Source organism: Callospermophilus lateralis, chromosome 16 (assembly GCF_048772815.1).
Source record: "Callospermophilus lateralis isolate mCalLat2 chromosome 16, mCalLat2.hap1, whole genome shotgun sequence".
Classification (NCBI taxonomy): Eukaryota; Metazoa; Chordata; class Mammalia; order Rodentia; family Sciuridae; genus Callospermophilus; species Callospermophilus lateralis.
This window is the reverse complement of record NC_135320.1, coordinates 71,964,223-71,981,768: the sequence shown is the minus strand read 5'-3', so window position 1 is coordinate 71,981,768 and position 17,546 is coordinate 71,964,223.

Genomic DNA, 17,546 nt, shown 5'->3' with positions numbered 1-17,546 from the left:
GAGCTGCAGCTCACTGCCTCTGACTAGCATCACCTTGCACCTTGCTGTCCTGGGAAAAGATTGCAATTTAGAATTTGAACTATGGTTACTACTGAATGCGTATCACTTTTACACCACTGTAAAGATAAGAAGTCATAAATCAAATCATAGAGAGTTGAGGACTGTACTTCAGAGTTTATAAAATGCATCAACTATTCTGGGTGAAAGTAAGTAATAAATGTAAGGAATAATGTTATAAAACTTTCAAAATTTCAGTTTTATTTGACATTTTAAATAGATGTGCTGCCAAATATTTCAGGAATAAAAAAAACCTTTAGGTATCATGATGCACATTGCATTCTTCAAAGGAACTATAGTACTCTTCAGGGCAGAGATTCTCTTATTGGTACATTTATCTTAAAGATTCAATAAGTATCTTTGGAAGGAATTAAGTGTTTGGGTTTATAATTGATTGACTAACTCATGAATGATTTTCCCCCAATAGATCTATATATCCAAATACATATTTATCTATTTACCCAGGCAGTCAACAATGTGTTTTGAGTTTTTGCAAAGTTGACAGTCATTTGACAAGCTTTTTGAGGGCACCTGCTGTGTGCAGTACTGAACCAAGTATAGCAAGAGATGACAAAGATGAGTGAGATTGGTCCTGGGTTCAGTGAGTCACAATCAGTATCTAAAGGTAATTCTGCAAATATCATAAAGTGCATTAGTCATTTGATTGCTCAAAATCTCTCAGCTTTAATGGTTGAAGCCTCTGGGTTCACATAATTGAGAGTAATGTAGAATATATTATGAGGCGAATGTTTCTTCAAACAATTTTAAAATATTTACATAGAAATTACTTTTTATGATTTAAATTTCAGAATTTGAATTTTAGTATTGCCATTTTAGTACTCCCATCTAAAATTTCTATGTTGAAGTCTTAGTTTCTTTCTCATTCTGTTTTTGATACATCTTGATGTTTAGAAGTAAAGTTATAATTTTCTTTTATTAAATTATAAACTAAGAGCTTTTTTCATTCTTTATACCATATTATATACTTCATAGCTTCTAGGCTTTCTCTATCAGGCTACTGTGAAATACACAAAACTGAATAAGAGCGAGAGAGAGAGAGAGAGAGAGAGAGAGAGAGAGAGAGAGAGAGAGAAAGGGTATTAGGCTTTCTGGGAATAGCTGGCAGCTTAGCAAGCCCATGAGCTTTACCACAAAGTGGCTTGAAGCTTTTATTCACTGACTACAGCTTGCATACAATTCTTTTTCCTCCTTGAATAAGGTTACCTAAATGTAATGATAAACCATTGAGATCTGAAAAGCACTTAAGCAAGAATAGATAAATGACAACTCAACAAAGAAAAATAAATAAGTAAAATGAAAATTCAAATGTCAAAATTCTGAAAGTACAGACATCTGGGATCAATGATAAGTGCCCCATGACTTTCTTATCTCATGGTACTCATTTCAGAACAACCACTTCAACTATCAAAAATGTTTTTTTTCCTAATTCACATATTATTTTGAGGGAGTGAATACAATTATAATTAAGTTCATAAAAATTTCCTTCAATAGCTAACAATGTTTAAGAATTTGATCAATAAGGATGTTCCATTAATGTAAGCAAATTCCTTTGAAATACTATATTCCCTAGTAATTTTGGGCAAGTACGCCCATACCTTACTTTTGGTGGGTCTAATTTTATGTGTTTCTTTCTTTCTGGATCTTCCTTTTTATTTGCTTCCTCTTGGTAATGATATTTCCTTAAACAAATGCAATGTTTTAAATATCAACAGTGAAATTTGCCTACATTACGTAGTGGGGGTATCAAAGGGTATCTGAGGACTTTGTCACTTTGTTATTTGTAGTGACAAAGTCCTCAGAACCCTTTGCCATAAACATTGTATTTTCTAAGTTACTTCACAGTTAAGAATATGAGTGCATACTGATTGTCCTCTTTCAGAGTGCCATTTCATTTACTCATCTGACACTTCTTTGTTAATGCATTCAGTTTCCCTGAATGGCCCTCTATAACATTTCTTGGCTGCTGATATCTTTAGTTCTTCTAGAATCTTGAAACTTAAAAGCATAAGGCTTTATAAGTCTTTGAAAAATCCTACCATCTGTCTTTCATCTATTTTAATTCTTTAAGCAAATACCAAGTTTGATTACAATTTGGTTTTTAATATAGATTTGGTGGCTTATTGCTTGTGGCCTTAATTTTCTTTTCTTACTTTCTACTTATTGTTTTTTCTTCTCTGTTATTCACATTTATCTCCTTCTCTGTTTTTCACATTCATTTATCCATCTTCTGTTAATCCCAATTTTCTTCCTACATAACATGCAATCTTGACATGTCCATCATCAGAGTCTCCTGGCTTCTCTAAACTGAGAGATGTCTAAACATCCAAAGGTTGAAGTCAGATTAGCATAAATGAATTATACAGGAATACAATGAGATTCTAGATTTTATAATATCCAGCAAAAAAGGATTGGTAATAAAGTCTTTTCTTGCATGTGTTAAGTTAGCTTATTGCCCTTATTAGTTATTCTCATTATCCCAATGCGAATTGCTTCTACCTTGTAAGAAGGAAGAGTATTTGTGGCGGCAGCATCACCTTAATTGCTTAATAACCTTAAATCCTGGAGGAAGAAAGATAGTTTGCCCCAACATCTGTATATTAAGCCTTGAGGAAAAATTAATGGGACTGTGCTCAAATCACACTCTCATTCATGACCTGATCATAGTGGTTAGGGATAGAAGTTTATCTGATTGGTGCCCATTCATGACCTGATCAAAGTGGTTAGGGAAAGGAGTTTATGTGATTGGTGCTCATTCATGACCTGATCAAAGTGGTTAGGGAAAGGAGTTTATCTGATTGGTGTGCTTGAAATATGTCCTTGTCCATGGAGAAAGAGGCAGAGCAATGTGTTTGCAAGTACACTTACAAACACGTGAAAGAAGATTCATTGAACAAAAAAGCCAGGGTTCATTATGGGGAGTGCTCCAGGACACTACTTTAATGTCAACCTACCTTCATTTATAACATTAAAAACATAAATTTTACTTTCAAAAAGCACTTACAATGTCAAAAGCCCATTGAGCAGACATGCAACTTAGTGCTAAATACTGTTCTTTTCTAAATGAAATATGATAAACTGTCACCCTGGATATAGATTGGCTTTTTGAAAAATGTAAGTCTATTGATAGTGCCTAACAATGACAAGTAATAACACATTAACAAGCAACCTGAACTCCAGGATTGCATAAGAGCAGAATCATGTTAACAGTAGTGGAATCTATTTTAAATCCATTAGAAAAGCTTCAGTAGGTACCAGTAATGAGTTTTAAAGTACCCAGGTCAGAAACACCAAAACAAGCTGCTCGTTCACCACACAGGATCCATTAATCATCTATGTTGCCTGCAAAACAGGTCTGTGAAAATGGACCAAGCCTACAGTGGAGGTGATGCTGACCCGTGAAATTTTCAGACACGAGGACCACACAGATGTTAACCATCAGTGACAACTTCTATAAGACAAAGAAGGCTGTTGATACTGTAAGGAAGAACAGATTAGGAAAAAGGACTTAGAATATCGTAGCCAGACAAATGCTACTCCCTTTGCGGTACCAAGTGAATATGGCCACATGCACAGCATAGAACTTCACCAAGAAGCTCTCTTCTCTACCCTTTAAATATGGTCTGGTTTCTCTCATTCTGGTTTCACTCATGTGATTCATCACTTAAAAAAATCACAGTGACTTTTTCCAGGGGCCACCTCATGCTGGCACAGGATAGGCCTCTGGGTGCCACTTGTACGCTTCGGCTATCGTCTGTCGCTGTGTGCTGAGTCAAATATGTTTACTCCCAATCCTACATTTGCTGGTTCACTTATTACTGTGATAAAATAATTAAATATTAATAATCTAAGATAATATTTATCATAAAAGAGAGCTGTTTCTGTGAAAACCAAGTTGAGTACATTGTAAAGTCTTGACTAATATAATTTTAATAATATTTAATGTGTTTAAATATAATAATTTTAATAATATTTAAGTATGCTGCATCGTTGGGTGAGTGCACCACTTATTTAAAACAATTATGTTGGCTGTTCTCTTTACTCCTCAGCATCATTCTGGTCCATTTTCACCTTGAATATCTTCTCCCTCTTTCTCCTAATTCACTCCTCTTTCTCCTGTCTTCACCCTCTTTGGCTACTTAGGAGGCAGAAATATGAAAATTCATTCATCAACAGGATTCCTTTCTCCCTGGCTTCCACTTTGTTTGGGCCAGTGAGAAAGATTAGGAGGAGATCAAAGGGAGGGAAGTTTTGAGAATTTATTGCCCTGGCTCATTTCCTGCAGGGTCATGTTGGCGTGGCCACACCCTGGACCAAAGTTCACACCTTCGGATGGGCAGCCTTCTTTCCCCGGTTTCTGGGGACCGCTCTCTCTCTTTTCCTCCCAGGACTGTGGATGGTAATGGTGCTCAGTGGTGCTCAGGGTTTAGCAGCCCTGGTGTGCTCCAGTATCTCTGTGTTTCTCCATCCTTAGGCCACATTTTGTTAGTCTGTCTCTTTTTAAAACTTCCTTCAACTCACTCATTTTCAGTGGACTGGCTGTTTCTTCCCAGCACACTGACTGACATGGTGGAGGAGTCCAGAGTGTCAGAGTTGCCCTGACTCAGTCCTGGAAGCAAATTTGAATCTGATACTAAGTGGAGATAGTAGAGCATCCAGGGTACCTGCTCAAACTCCAATTACTTGTCCATCACACTGTGCATAATAAAAAATTCTCCGCCACACACATATAATCTGCTCCTACTGCCATAGGGAGAATCAATTATTTATAGCTTTTTCTTGTTGCTTAGTTCCATTTCTGGCACGTAATAAGTGATTATTAAATTTTGGTAAATTAACAAATTAACTTATAAATAAAAGAAAACATTTTCTCACACCGTTACAATTTCTGATACATTTTCCTGTCATTAATAAGATAATTCCTTTCTGACATTTAAGAAAACTGTTCTGTAGGTGATAGTCAGATCAGGCTCATATGAAGATTTAAGAAGTTTTATTAGTGTCTTTTTCCATTGACTTACTACACAGCATAAAATAAATCATGCAGAATTTAAATGAGCTAAACTAAAATGGCAGAGTCATGAAAATAGTCATTATTTTGGCTTTTGATCCATGTGAGCTAGAATTTAAAATGTGTGTGTGTGTATGTGTGTGTGTGTGTGTGTGTGTGTGTGTGTGTGAAACTTTCTAGTCAAATAGCTTTAATGGAAAATGACACATTTGCTAATGATTGGTGTACTCTGTACTGACCTTTCAACACTTTGCTTTGTGACACTTATACAATCTTATATAACACTAATTATGTGCCAGACTTTCACTAATTACTCTCTCTATGTGACCTATGGCCCTCTGATAGAGCAATTCTTTCATTAGTTCCATTTTACAGGGAAGGAAACTGAAGTACAGAGGGTAAATAACTTGCTTAAGGTGCCATGGCCAAAAGATGGTGAAACCAGAATCTGTACCCTCGACATTAAGAGCTTGCAGTTGCCTGTAGGAGAATCAGTGTTATGTGTTCCTGAAATTTCTCCTTCCAGAGCCCACAGAAAGGCTGCACCTCCTACATTGTCATGCAACTTGCTGTGTGCCATGTTATTTTGGCTCATTTTGGCATGGTTTATTTTAGGTTGTGGGCTTAGTCCACTGAAAGGGAAACTGGTAAAATTCTTTATATCAGCCTAATCTGCTTCTTGCCCAAAAAATATTCTTCCATTGGGCCTGATGATGGAATCCTAGCCAGAGGAACATAGGCAGTAGAAATGTAATCCCCCTGTAGTCCTGACTTTCAAACCCATCCTGTATAGCTCTCCAACTTTATCTTCTTTTTCTTTGACTTCCTATGAAGCCAGAGATTATAAGTGAAATCCCTAAGAGATGGAAAAAAAGCCATTCAATCTGTTTTCTAGTGTGAAGTGAATTAGAAATAACTTTTATTGGGTCAAACCATTATGATTTGAGGGTATATTTAATTAGACATGGTACTCTGTATCTTGACTGAGGAAAAAAATTGGTGTTTTTGAATCAGGCTGCTTTAAAGCAAAGCTATGCTATGGCATAGACGTCAGTGCTAGGCAACAAGAGGGTCAACAGCAGAGCCTGGGGTGTGTGAGAGTCTAGCTGCTCCTTTTATGCTGTGCAGAGCAGCTAGAAAATCTGTTGCCATGAGTAACTTGGGAGGCAGAGTGGATGCCTCCAACTTGTAGTTTGTGAGGCAATGGCTTACTAGGACAAGGACATTAATGTGTATTGGCTCTTATTGGCTGCCTTTGGCAAGATTATTGCAAGTATATATCTCAGAAAAGAACAGGTCACTAGACAAGCGGAATTAAAAGGAAGTAGAGATTATAGAAGTTGGTGTCTTGCTGTGTAGAAGATGCCAAATCGTTAAAGATGAGATGGTACAAAACATTGAAGAAAAGGTCTAAATAAAAATTTTCAGTTGAATACAGTAATCTGCAGCAAAACTCAGACAGAGAATGTGAGCTTCCCAGCTGTATCTCCAGAGATTCTCAAAGAAATAGCCACTGACTTCAAGTAAAGGAGACCTGGATGGTGGTGATGGGAGCAGAGAGATATGCAGGGCTTAAGAATTCTTCCTGTCAAATAACATGGTGTGTGGCTGCTGGCACATGGAAGCCAAAGCAAGTAGATCAAAGCCCTGCTAATTTTTAAAGGGATCTCATTGCTAAGGAAACCACAACTCTGGTCTAAAAAAAAAAAAAAAAAAAAACCTTTGAATTTATTCACAGACCTAAAAAAACCCTTAGGTCTCAAACCTTTGAAGAAAAAGAGCCAGGCTTCAAAGACTATTGCAGCTCCAGAAGAAGGGATAGTTTCCAATACCCACATCATGTGGCTAACGAGAGTAATAGACATGGATGGGGGTCAATGCCACAGATCCAGAGGTGGCAGAGAAAAATGGTCAAAAATGTCTTCCCAGGGAGCAGAATGAGGGTGTGGGTCAGCAAAATAAAGGGCATGCTTCTTCTGGCACCCCGAACCACCTCAGGGTCTCAGATCGGCTGATGGCGCTGTCAAATTGCCAGATATAATGTGACACTCTAAGAGCCATATATTGCTTTAAATAATAGAAACAAACATTTTTCATCCCCGAAAGTGTCAACTTGATAAAACATAAATGGACAATAAGATCACCATGAACATTATAACAATCTGAAATACCCAAGGCGGTTGCTTCTTGGAAAATTATAATTGCTATTCCTCCATTTGGGAAACTTCCAGTAATTGTCAAAACACTCAGGAACTGAAATTTCAGTGAATATGAAAGTGATCGTGGCACAACAAGATTGATTTCTAGCCAGCAGTTATATCCTTGTAGTCTTACCCTTGTTTGGTTTCTGTGTGAGACAGCGAGCGCAGCCCTGTTGATTGGATTGGAGTTCAGACCAGTGTGCCAAGGAAGGGCAGTGCAAGGGATAATAGAGCCTGTCTTTCTCTACTATCATTTTACTCAAAGGCTGAGTGCACACATTATTTTATATGAAAATAAATATGCTGTATTGTGGAATAGATTGCCACATTTAGAAGAATTTTTGAGATGAGCTGTGGACCTGAAAATAAATTTCGTTTTGCAGCATTGACATACGTCAGCTTCCTGGGCTGAATCACTTGGCAGGAACAAGTTGGCATGCCTAAGTTATCTGAGAAATTTGAAGGTGAGAGGGAACAGAAGGAAAGAAGGAGCATAGGAGGCATTTTACAATTTAACACGATGGGCATTATTGCTGAGTGATTGTATATAAAATCCCACTAATCTTAGGAATTCTGAGTAGAGGGTCAAGATGGTAGGCTAGAACTACTAAGTAAAATGGTAAAATGCTCCAAGTAGTTGTGATGGTGGAGTAATGGCATGGCTGTCCCCTTCATTCCTTTTTATTTCTTTTCCTCTTCTCCTATTCAGGATTTCAGTTCAATACAAATTGCAATAATTCAGAATACCAGTGCTTCATACAAACACTTCTCTTCAGACAGATACAAATGGAAGGATGGATGTATAAATGGATGATGAAGAAACACAGAGAAAGACATCAATTCCCATGAATTATTCAAATCCATACTCACTCCCCCACCACCCAATCTTATCCCTATTCCTGCCACAATGATGAGCACAAGATCAAGGCTGGAGATGACCACAGGATATTGCACCATAGCCTAGCCTGCAGGGCATGCTATATTTTTCCTGGAACTGATAAAATGAAAGGATGAGAGTCTTGTCTTGCAGATGGCAATCTTTCTCATCATTGTATGTGAATCTACAGAAGAAGCCAAAGACTAAGACAGCCCAGAGAAAGCAGAACCCTTTTGGATCATGGATCCAGAAGTACTCTGATCTAGCTGCATCCCCATGTTTCCCAGGGTCCATCCCTACTTCAGTTGGGGTGAGATGAGTTTCTGTTTTTTGCCTTTACAAAAGACTTGGGTTGAAGGAGCACTATAGGAGAAGCAGCACTACCTGCTGGTGGAGAGGAATGAGAACCTGTTTTCAGAATAACCATTACTTGTGGAAATGAACTTTTCCTTGAATGAGCTGAGAATGATTGGAAATAATATGTTGGGTCATACCCTATGTGTGGTATTTGATTAAAACTTAAATAAACTCACAATAACCAACTTACTGGTATTTTTAGAACACATAATTGCATGTATATACATACGTGTGTGTGTGTGTGTGTGTGTGTGTGTGTGTGTGTAGTATCAAGGAATTTCAGGGTCTTATTTCTGGGATATTTCAAAAACAGTTCTCAGAGATAAAGACCGAAAATCACAGAAGTTCTCAGAGACCTAAGATGCTAGAATGTGTTCTTGACTGTGCTTTTGAATTATAACTGGCCCCTTTTCTTGAGCAACTTAAAAAGTTCCTCAAGGTACAAATCATATCTTGGTTTAACTCTATCTGCCAAAACCACCTCTGCAGACTTGGCAGTTCTTTGCCTAGAATAAATCTGCAGATATTTTGGGAGAAGTACCTACAACCAACTCTATTGTCTTAGCAAATTCTTTTTTGTCCCACCTATTTTTCATTGAAACTCTCCTGTTCAATCTAGATCATTGTTGCATTGCCTCACATCTGATTATTTTTAGCACTCTGCCCAGTTCTTAACTCTGAAGCATTATAGGATTGTCTGTATCAATTCTGGTTGTCCACTGCTTGCTGCTTTCTAATTTGGAAGTTCTTTCGATTTTCTTATCTTACCCTGGTTTGCAGAATTCCCATCGACCACTATTAGCCTCTGCTGGCCGAACAAACAAGTTTGGACTTAAATATTGTCTGTGATGTACTTTTTTTTTCTTCTTTTTTTCCAGTCTCTTCAATCCTGTCTCTGTCTAGCTCCACCACATTCACAGTCTCAAGAGTCTGAATTTCTAGATGACATCATGTGGCTGTTTTATTCTCTGGCTTCTGGCCGAGGTTGGCCAATGTAAATGCATTTGTAGGAGAACAGAATGGTAGGAGATACAGATCAGCAGATGTCCTCTAGGATTCCATCCCTGACTGCCTACAAGTTGTTTTCCTAGCTCGCAGGCAGTTCCTGTCAGAGAGCTCTTGCATGAAGCTCTCCCCAGGTCTGGTAAACTGTCTCCCACTTTGGCCCTTCAGGCTGTTGCTATCCTACTTGTTCAGGATTCCTTGATGGTTTCCCTTAATCCCACCTACACCTTTGTAAACAATTCACCTTTTCTATTCCTCTCGATTTCCTCATTTACTTGTGCCTTCTTCCTGTCAAGACAATGACTAAACGCATCCCTAGAATAATGCCCTGCACAGAGTAGGACCAAGGGACACCAGAACATCTGCATTTACCATTTATATGGTAGTTATTAAGCAATCAGGTACCACTAATTATATGATTAATGAACAGTTTGTTTTGGCCTTTGTACTACAAAATGAGTGTGGTATAATCTCTGTTCTCAATAAAAATAACATGACGGAAATGTGTAGAGATACACTGACAGACCGAGCTGTGGAAGAAAACCCTGAGAGCCTTTGGGAAGCTGGGGCATGTGAGCTGTGTGTCATGAGTGAATGAAGGTGGCTAAGGAGGTGGGGTGTTCTGAATGTTGGTATCCTCCCCCAAGCCATATGTTGAAATCCCAACCCCTAATGTAAAGGCATTGGGAGGCGGGAACTTTGTGATGAATTTCTTAGGACACAGCCCTCATGAATGAGATTAACGTTCTAGAAAAGATTCCAGAGATTCCTTCTCTCTTGTCTCTTAGACATAGTAAAAATGAGAAGTTGACCATCTGAAAACCAAGAAACAAGCCCCAGCCAAACACTGAATCTGCAGGCACCTTCCTCTTGGACCTCCCAGCCAGCAGAACTGCAAGAAGTAAATTTGTTTTGTTTATAAGCCATCTGGCTTATGGTTTGTTATAAAAACCTAAACCAAGTAAGACATCAGACAATGGGGAACAATACACAAAGTTAATATATACAGATCAGAGAGATGAATACACTGTGAAAACTGCTCATATATACATTCCTACATAGATTGGGAAATATGTTCCTAGAAAGGGTGATGACAAATAAGAGGCTGGAAATGTGGCAGGGGCCATATTACAAACAGTGCATATTCATTCATCAAGTATCTAGGCTTCTCATTGGTTATGAATTGGTGGCTTTCTTCTATAGGACTATAAAGCTAAGAGAAAGAATTGGAGGCAGGACGGCTGTGGCTACACAACTATAAAAGTGAGAAAATGATTGCTGTCACGGATGGATTGAGTGCTACTTCATTCTCAAAATTAAATAAAAGCAGCACGTCCTGTTACATACATCACAGTAATAAGAGAGGAAGATAAGAGTCATTTTAAACTGATGAGAATAGTTTTCCTAGTCTAGGATAATATTTCTACAGCAGAAGACCTGGATGCTTTTCGAATCCCAAACAAAGGACCTGAGTCCTCACCACCATGTACACAAAGGCCAGACTTCCCTCCAGCAGCGTTCCCACTGCCCTTTGAGAAGACCCTGGGCTCTCCATCTCCCTGTCACACTCTGCTCAGGATCACATTGTGCTAGCCCCAGGGATCCCAGTATATCATTTTCTCTCTCTCTCTCTGTCAGAGCAGTTGCCTCTCAAGGTTCTTTTCAGGAACTTTATCATATCTGACTTTAAGTGTCTTCAACCAGATCCCCCTGGAACGCTCTATCTCTATTAGAATCATTTTCTTTATGTGAAGCTGTATTTTTTCTTGCCTTCTGAGGGACAGAAATAAAAGAATAGTCTTCAGAATTCTTGAAATATCTATTTGTTCCTTTTGAGGAATAGACGAATGTTCCAAAATTTCAAGCCTATTCATGAATGATGGAGATGTCATGAAATAGCAATGTTTGTGTACATTTTTCTTCTTTATGAATAGATGTGTTATACACTCAGATAACAAGCTTAGAAAAATTGAGTTGCGAGAAGTCACACAGAGCATGAGTGGCAAAGCTCATGCTTTACAGAGACTCTAAACCTTCTAAATATGCCATTATCATATGGTGAGACAGAATAGGATTGCCTTATCGAAATCTCAGCAAAGTAACCTTAGGGTGACAGTGTGTGTGACTCAATTTCCTTGCAGGTAAAATGGAAATCGTAATAGTATATGCTACCTAGTACTGATTTGAGGATGACACTGAAACCATGTGTAAAATGCTTCATGTAATAATGTTCAAGTTATGGAAGTTAGTACAGTAGTCCCTGCTGACCTGCAGGTTTGCTTTCTGTCATTTCAGTTACCTGGGGTTAACTGTGGTTAAAAGCTTTAAGTGGAAATTCCAGAAATAAATGATTCCTAAGTCCATAGTTGCATGCTGTTTTGAGTCATGTGATAAAATCCTGAGCTGTCCCACTCCATCCCACTCAGGACATGCATCATTCCTTTGTCCAGCATGGCCATGCTGTGCACACTACCTACCTACTTAGCAGCCCCTTAGTTTTCAGATCCACCATTGTGGTAGCGCTTGTGTTCAAGTCACCCTTACATCACTTATTGGCTCCAAAGCACAAAAATATAATGCTGGCAATCCCGAGATGAAAGAGAAGCCCCCAGGTGCTTCCTTTAAGTGCAATCATGAAAGTTCCCCACTTAGTAAGAAAAGAAAAAAAAAAGCATGATGATGTTGTTAAGATCTATGTGAAGAATCAAGCTTCTCTCTCTGAAACTATGAAGAAGGAAACAGAAATTTGTGCCAGTTTTGCTGTTGCATCTCAAAATGCAAAAGTTAGGGCCACCATGTGTGGTATGTGTTTTAAAATGGCATTAAATTTGTGAAGGCATAAGTGGGAAAAATGTCATATATACAGGGTTTGATACCATCTTCAGGCATCCACTGGAGGTCTTAGAATGTAATCTTCCCAGATAAGGCAGGACCATTGGACTGTATGCCCTGTTTTCTGACTAGACATGTCCAACTGCCATTCTTGATCTTGTTGTTTTAACTCTTCTTTATGGGCAAACTTTTTCATCCTCTTCTTTTTTGTTTTTCTTTTTTTTTCTTTCTTCCTTTTTTTGGGGGGAGGGGGGTACTGGATATTAAACCCAGGGATACTTAACAACTGAGGCACATCCCTACACCTTTTTTAGTGTTTTGAGACAGAGTCTCACTGAATCCTCAGGGCCTTGCTAAATTGTTGAGGTTGTTTTCAAACTTGAAATCCTCCCTCAGCCTCCCTAGTTGCTGAGATTATAGATGTGACCACCATGATCAGCTACAGGCAAACTTCTTGAAAGTATTTCCATATATGTTTACTGAAATTCTTTGCAGCCAATTTTCCCTTCAATCTAACTCTACTTTGGCTTCTGCTTCCATCATGCTTTTGAAAAATCCCAGAGACACTTTTAAATCATTATTTTAAATTAAATTTTCAGAGATATTCAATGCAGTTGAATGATTCCTCCTTCAAACATTTCAGAAATCTATCACTACTTTTCTGACTACTCTTCATAAGTCTTCCTAAAGAAACCCTCCACTTCCCTTCCCTTCAACATTTACATTTTAGAATAACTGAGACCTCCGTGTTGGAATTTGTACTTTGCTCATTCGATATCTTTACTCTAAGCAACCTCATCCATTTTTTACTATCAAATTCCATTTCCGTGTCCATAAATCCATGTTACTCTATGACCAGGACTGCCTATAGAAAGAACCTAAAGTAATATAAATGGAAAATGTGTGGGTTTTAAGATGCAGGCTCAAATAATGCAGGATTGCAATGTTGCTGGCACAGAAGAATTTCAAGCCCTAAAAATTGCTCTTTAGGAGTATATAATATGGTTGCTGAGGTGCAGAATCATCATCTTATGTAGTAGCATACGTTCTTTCTGATTCGACTTTTGGAAGAAGAAGAAAATAGCATGCTTCTCACATTGTGTGGGGGTGTTGAGTATCACTGTCTTGAGTGATTTCTAGTGGGTAATAGGAGGGAGACTTGCTGTGATGTATAATTTGGTAGGTATTTTTGATTAATTAATCAAAAATTTATGATCTTTATCTTTTCAGTCCTTGAGTTCATCCTGATTTCTTTGATCTAGACCTAAGACATTCTTAGCATGTTGGCTAGATGGTAAAAATGATCTAATACTTACGTGAGAGGAGAGGAAACAAAGATGAAAAGGCGCTGTCCTCATGTCAGAGTGAACTAGTACTGAGCTTGGCCCGTGTGGTAAAAGGCCCGAAGACTTAGTGAGCATGTTCTATCAATGAGGAAAACCAGGGAATTTATCCTGATGTATATGAAACGAGGTAGATAAGAAACTAACTCTTCTTGGCTACCTAGAGTAGTTGGAGAGAGCACATTTAGTGAAGGGGAAGGACACTGATAAAGGGAAAGCAGAAATCCATGTCTTTCCAGTGCACATCAATAAATCAAGGGGAAGTTCATGGAATTGTTGATCACCCAGGCAATGGGGTCCTGGGCCCCCAGTGCAGTGCCCACCATGCATTTTTTAAGAAGGATCTAGTTAGCTAACCATGAAATTTCCGGGGAAAGCCCTAGAAGGGCAGGGGTACAGTAAATGTTCCCATATGACAAAGTCTCAGGTTTAATTCCCTGAGACTTCAAATGTCCAGTGGGTGCTCGAGTTCACTGCTGTCTGGAACTTAACAGAGTATGCCCCATGCTATCTCTGCCCACAACCAGCAGCATTAGTCGAGTTCTTCCAGCAGGAGTTTGATGAGAGGCATCTGAGAAGAAACTATAAAGACCCGCTGTCTTCTAGTACAAGTGTCTCCCCAAACAGGAAAATTATTAAAACATCAGTGGTCTTCAGTTTTTGTGAATTGAGGTGGGGTTTATTGAGTTTGGTGGGAAGAAGATTAGTTCAGGGGTTAATCAATGGAGCCACTGAGCATGTAGACCTAAGCGAGGAGGGTTAACTTCCAATGATCACGGCAAATTCCCTGTATTCATCTTTAGGAATCAGAGGAAGAAGTCATGTCATGAATAAAGTTTGGGTCTACAGTATGAATAATATGTGGTAAGCGTACTCCTGCAAAGGGCTGCAATATGGCTGGTAACGTCTAGGGATTATTGGGCCAGAAATATTTTGTTAAATGCAAGGTTGTTTCAGAATCCCAAACCTGCAAATTATTTAGGAGTATAAACAATTTGAAAACTTGCAAAAGAGTCTCAGAGGTTTTTCATACCAGGGCCCAGATTCCAAGGGCTTGTTTGGGGGTGATCAAAGGGACACATTCATTGTTTCATGTATAATTTCACCTTGAAAATATTATCTTGATAATCGATGGGAGCATAAATGGGTGAAACTAGATCATTAGTGCATGTTGAGCTATTAAATTTCTTAGCATGCAATAATGAGGGAAGCTTATAACAAAAATAATTTTTAAAGAGAAACAGTCATGTAAAACCTCACTTCAACCCCAATGAGATAGATCATCTGAGGAAATTAGCACTCAGCTAATATCTCTTTTGTGCCCTCAATGGCAGAGACATAAACATGAATATTTATTCTCTGCCTTATTCCTTTTATAAAAATCCTACTATGCACAGGTTAGCGAACTCAGAAAAATATTTTCAAGCTCATTTGGAAACTGCCCTCTTTTGATATTTCATTGTAGGGTCTCAAGTATTTTGGGCTATTTCAACATATTTCCTCTTCTCAAATGTGGAGACCAAAATTAGACATAGTTTCCTGTGTTTAATTCTGTTCTTTAAATCTATGGTCCTTGAGGGAAAGGACAATGACACTGTTACATAGCAAGGTAAGAACTATGGTCCATGTAAATGCCAGTAGAATCAATCCTAGAGTTTGAGTCTCTGAAAAGCACCAAGGTCAATGACATCAAAGATGAGATCACAAAACAGGGGGTTTGGGGAAAAGATTTTTAAACATAACCATTTTCAGAAAGTATTTACCTCAAAAACACATCTCTTCCAACAAACTGTCTCTAGAATCACCTTCTCTGAGTTGATTCTGGAAACAACCATGTGAATCTACTATGTGGTCATAGGGGAAGAGTCTCCTATAGTTTATAGTACACAGACTACACTGCTTGTGAAATATCCACCTTGAATTTATTGGATTGAAATTGGATGTGACTCCCATCTCCAACCCTGCTCTTAGAGGTCCATCAGCTAGGTTTACACAAAGAGCAATGGCTAACTATTGATAAATTAATCTGTTTAAGGTTTACAAAATGTGCCTCTGTGTGTGTGTTTGTGTGTGTGTGTGTGTGTGTGTGAAAGAGTTATGTATCTTTGAAATTGCACAGGCACACAAATCTCCATTTATCTCCCAACTTCAGTTGCTAATGTGGTGAAGAATCTGGGGTTGCCACATGCACAGGTCCGTGAATTGAAGGTGGCTGACTCACTTCTCCTATCTCCCTCCCTACACCTCCTTATTTTGCAATGAAAGTGACAATCTACAGTACATCTGAGTTTCCTGAATGTCAGGTGCAGGTCACCAGGAGAAAACAAGGCAAAGAAACACTTGCCACTTGTCAATGCTCATTCATATGCAACCACAGGATACATTCTGTCTTGAGAGGAAATAGTGTGGGCAGGCATACACATTGACATGGGAACGCAGTGTTCACATCAAAACTAGTAAGTCAAAGTAGGAGTGCTAATGTATTTGAACAAATGTGTCAATGTTACTCTGTAAGAAAGAGTGACGCAAATACTCCCACAAGAAATTCATTTGCCCAATTTATTTTAGTATATTGTTGAAGAGTTGTTATGTTGTAACATAACAGAGATATAAAAATAGAATACATTTATGTAATCCTGAAAATGTATTGAATCTGGAGGCTCAATGTCCCAGGTTTGAGACACAGAATGAGCCTGACATAGAATTAGCTTGAAGTACAACCTACCTATGAGACTAGAAATCTGATCTGTCTTCTCCCATTCTGTCTCCAGTGTTTATTGGTGCCACATAAAACATATTAGATATGTTGGCAACTTTTAATGAATTCATGAATTCTACTATTCATCTAAGCCATAGTCTTCATGCACCTGGACACTGATTTTGACTTTGTTCCCCAACTGGCACTGGACATCTGCCCTACATCCTCTCAATATGCCTTACCAACTACCTCCCTCCCTCCCAGGTGGTTGAGCTCTGTCTATCATGTACTGTTTCCTAATATACAGATTACTTATGATTGGGATGCTTCACTTGACTTTGAATGCTATTCATAGCCTACATCTGTGTCTCTTGTGTCTCAGCAACAAAACTTAAATTCAGTCAATGTGGATCATACTGTGTCAGTTATTAGGATCATGAAGTACTGAATATTTACCAGTATTCATATTATTGGCCAAGGACATAGTGGGGGAAATTCTTAATTCTATTCATCTTTTCCATAAGAATTTGCTATTGATGCCTCAGCTTATCTCTGTGCTGGGCCTCTCAGATAGAAATAATAAAAGATAAAACAAGGACAACAGGGGAATCAGAAAGAAATGTATTTTGGGTTTCTATAAGGAATATGTTTCTAATAGGCTTATTGAAATTATTGAAAATTCTCAAATATAGATTGCATGACTATTAGGAAACAGGAAAATTAAGTCTCTTATTCATAAAAAGATTCATATTCTATACGGAAAAGGGCAACTTTCCTTCAATCCCCATTTAAAAAGACTTAATAGGTTTTCCCCTCAAATTTTAAAAGATTTAGTTATATTATGAAGTTCTTACAAACTGAAGGCAATACAAGTCAATGATTTCACTTTGAACTTTAAAAAAGTTAATATATGTGACAGATATAGGTTCAAAAAAGCTACATCCTAGAAAAAGTACAGATGATTTTAAGATCAATCATATCCAGTTATGAATCTCAGATCTAAGTCTAATAAGCATAGTTACTTCTGGCAAATTTATGTACCAGAATAAATTCATCTATAAATAAGTATAAAAAGGTTATTTTACTATGTATATTCACATAATATCTAGTATGTATACACATATGTGTATATACATATACACATACT